Genomic DNA, 4312 nt, shown 5'->3' with positions numbered 1-4312 from the left:
AGCCTACCTACATTTGTATTTTAAATAATCCAAGTTCATAAACATTTAAAGAAATTGCTGCAAATATTTCAGTTCAATGAACTGATTCAAATAATAAATTATAGGTTGAAAGATAATCTAGTAATGAAGCCAATAGTATTATTAATTAAAATCTTGTCTGTAATCTCAGAAGTCAGAGAAGTTGAACCTTCATGCAAAACCCAGAGCTGGTAGGCAATAATTTTTTTAATTTACTAATCATTTTCGGGATTTTTTTTTATCAAAGATTGATTAATTTACATTGATTGATACCAAACATATACAAGAACTTCAGAATACAGATTTTCCTTCATATCGAAATATTGTTATTTAAAAAAAATTATTTTCTTTTATTGATAATACACTTATTGGAATTGGCTCTAGAATATAATAGTGAATAATCTGTACTTGTCTATGATTTGTTTTTTTTTTTTATGTAAGTGTATAGTGTTTTTTTTTAATGGTTGTTGGCTAGTGTTATGTATGTATGTGCACTATATGCAAATGGTAGTTCTGATAGTATATGTTCATAATAACTAATATACTGATATCAGACTAGCTCAAAATTGGTCTTATTGTACATATATGAATACTTTATAAGATATGTATTGAAATATTATTTGAGTTAAGGAAAATTGTTACTGTAGAGTGTAGATGATTGATTGATTATTGAAAAAAAAATTCCTTCTAACAACCATTAATAATTTTTACTGCTTTTTATTAATCTTCATAAAAATTCACAAGTCACCATGGTTACCATCTTCCAGCCACAAATATTATCAGTAATTTTAAAATACATCAATAAATATTATCAGTGATTTTAAAATACATCAATAAATATTATCAGTGATTTTAAAATACATCAAATAAACTCGCTGCATTCATGAAATCATTGTTTATTTACATTGGCCAGCCAAACAGTAGATAAAAAAAAGCTGTTCTCCACAAGCCTGAAACAAAAAAGAAATCAAAGTTTAATGATAGATATTGTACTAAAGAGAAATGAAACTTATAAATAAATATATCAAAGAAAAAAGTTATGCATACGAGAATGATAAATTAATTTCAAAACCATTTTAGTTAGAAATTTGATACTTTCAATATTTTGGTAAATTCTCATTTATGTACTACAATTAACATTTTTCTTTGTCCTTTCAAACAGATATTTTTTTCCAAATACTTTTTGACAAAAACTCATTTATGTGAAAAAAATTATATGAAAAACATAATTCTATTGCTCTTGTGCTCATTATTGCAGAAAAACTAGGTATTTAACAATCCAAGTAACTACACAATTTCAGAAGTATGTTTCTCAGGGCCTCAAGTGATGTAATTGCTTGTTATTAGCTTAAGCAAATCTAGGCTTTGACTCAAGCAAAATGTTTACAAGTTGAATTAATTTCACGTAATGCATGTCACATAAGCTGTGTTTTTTTTTATTAATTTTTTTTTATTATTACCAAAGTCTTCGGGGAGAGTATTAGTAGGTAGGTTATCAAAATTTGTAAGATTCTATATGTATCCTATATGGTCATATTTTAGTCGTATCAAAAAATTGCCTACACGAGAATAGATGTCAGCATGTTATTTTGCAGCAGTCGATAGCATTACTTCATAGTACAGTTGTGAAATCACTACAAAATGTGTCGGATGTATATTGCAATGATTTACAATTATTATCGGTAATCGCATAACTGCAGAGTTCAGAGGGTGTTAGAAAATTAAAATATACCACACATTGTTTTTTTTTGTTTCTAATAATATTAGTTTATATTCCTACAAAGATGGATTCAGAAATTTCCTAGAGTAACAACTTTTCCACACAAACCAAATTTGATAAATAGTAATTCTTAGTACTATGTACTTCGCCAAATAAATTATTTTTAAAGTCTAGGTAAAACTTACCTAAAGAATTGCTTACACCATTTTACAGTAGTTATGAAGAAGTTACCTTTCCCTAACCATTTTCATGATTTAACAGCACTTATGTAACTAACCTAACCAAGTATTGCAACTGTGAACTACAGTATAACCCTGTAATTGTTTTCAAGTGAGCATGTGGAAAAAAACATAAGCAGTCGATGGAAATTTAGCCATTCCAGTGTTTTAACGTTTTACCAATGGACTCATTAAGAAAATATAATGTTAAAAACCATTGATCAGTACCCTTGATGCTTGAATTTGCTTAACCAATCCAACAATTATACAACTTCGTTGTGCATCAATAAAGTAAATCAATCATCAATACAGTAAACGTCTTCGATTATACTGCGCTAATTCCCAAAGATATTTTTAAAAAATTGAAATAAATTGTTTAACAGTAGTTTAATGTTAAAGCAGGTAAGTATAAACAATACAAAATTTGTAAAATCATGTGAATGGTTGGTTAGCTAAATTTAAAAAAAGGTAATTTTCTTTTGTTGCTGCTTATCCATAAATTAAATTATAAAATTTTGAAAATACCTTTTCAGACACTAAAAACCTTCCTCTATTAAAACTGTAAACAGTTTTTCTTAATTCCTACTGGTTTTCAAGAAATCACATTTTGCAGGTCACACTAGATAGCTTATGCAGTGAAGCAGCTGTCGTCATTTTTCCCTCTAATTGCATTGCAGATCCTGTGGTTTTGCATATATATAAGAATGTATTTATTTTTTATTTGAATATTATAACCTAATGAAACATCAATAATAGTTTTAACAAAGTTACGAGTCTCTAATGTGTATCCAAACCAAAACGCCAACCCTTGACAGGGATTTTTTATAGCAGTATGGAGGCGCAAAGCGCAGATTAGTTACCTGCAATAGCACATAACCTGACATATAAAAGGAATCATTTGTTACAAAATGAAAATTTATTTTATATGTCAGGTTATGTGTTGTCTCACGTAAAAAATCAGAATTTTGCACCTATAAACTGCTAAAAAATATCGCTCTCAAGGACTGATGCTTTGGGTTTGGAATGCACAATAAGGAGTCACATAACTTTTTTAATGTGTTAATTTACGTTTCTGCATTGCAATATCCAAATAAAAAATATACAATTTGTGTATAAAAAAAAACAGGATCTGCAACTCAATTAAAGAACAACATGGTGACAGGCCCTTTACTACACAGGTAATGTAATGTAACCTATAAACAGTGATTTCTCAAAACCCAGTCTGAATTTAGAAAAACTTTTTTCAGAGTAAATACAGGTACATATTTAAAGTTTAAAAAAAAGTGTCCAAAGTTTATTTTGCATACAAAAAGCAGCAACGTGAGATGATAAATTAAAAAATCACTGTAAAATGTATATTGGTTGGTTAGATTAAGTTAGTAACATCCAACCGTTCAATTGATTTTACAGAATTTTTAATTGGCGCTATCCGAAGCTAACCAAATGTAAATTCCACTGTACTTAGAATCACTGTACGTATAATGTTACTAACCTAACAAATTTCACTGTATTTTTAATCCTGCTAACCCAAGGGCAGTATCTCAATATTACAGATTTGTAATAAATAATCCTAACCTATCCACATGTTAAACATGATAAACTACTTGCAGTATCAAACAACCCTCATAGAGAATAATAATTTTAAACATGTCAGGAAGAAAAAACACTTTAGGAATTTATAATTTTTCCTGCAATACCCCAAATTATATTAAGTGCACTCACCTGAATGTAATTCAGCTCTGGTAAAAATTATTTTAAAATATTTTTACTTAAATGCGGTTAACTGCTACACACCAACAGAAAACATTTCTTATGATTTTATACGTTGTGCGCTCATGAACATAAGATGAAATCTCCACACGCTACCTAAAATTTAAAAAGATAAGCCTATAGTGTACAAAAATTTATATAAGAAAGGATTACTTGCCAAGAATAACACAAACAATGTTAACTTGTAAACGGACAAAACTAATTTCCTAACAAATCAAACAGAAATAGCTCAATAACTTACCTGAAAATCTCATAATTAGTAACAAGAAAATATTTGTGTACATTTGTTTTACTCTTAGGGATGTTGGAAAAATATCGATATATCGAAATACCGATATTTTTCATACGATATATTAATATATATCGTCGATATTTTATCAAAGATATATATCAATATCGATATTTTTCTGCGATATTTCCATTCGATATTTTCATAAATAAAGAATACAGCCAATAAAATGTCGTTAACTGCATCTACCGTTTGGAAGTTTTTCAAGAAGATAGACTCTAAAAGTGTATCGTGTAATTTGTGTGGGAAAACCTACAAAACGAGTGGAAACACAACAAACCTAGCAACACATTTTTA

The 4312-nt window shown here is 28.3% G+C and overlaps 1 long non-coding RNA gene across 1 annotated transcript; it reads right to left on the bottom strand.

Annotated features, from left to right (window-relative positions):
- Nucleotides 1–1447: 1447 nt before the first annotated feature.
- LOC134535731 (uncharacterized) lies at nt 1448–4020 on the bottom strand. The gene is made up of 2 exons (XR_010075688.1): nt 3968–4020; nt 1448–3822 (listed from the first exon to the last, which is right to left on the bottom strand). It is a non-coding gene; the product is annotated as an uncharacterized LOC134535731 (long non-coding RNA).
- Between the last annotated feature and the right edge of the window lie 292 nt (nt 4021–4312).

Source organism: Bacillus rossius, chromosome 10 (genome assembly GCF_032445375.1).
Source record: "Bacillus rossius redtenbacheri isolate Brsri chromosome 10, Brsri_v3, whole genome shotgun sequence".
In the NCBI taxonomy this organism is placed as follows: domain Eukaryota; kingdom Metazoa; phylum Arthropoda; class Insecta; order Phasmatodea; family Bacillidae; genus Bacillus; species Bacillus rossius.
This window is presented reverse-complemented; position numbering and strand designations above follow the sequence as displayed.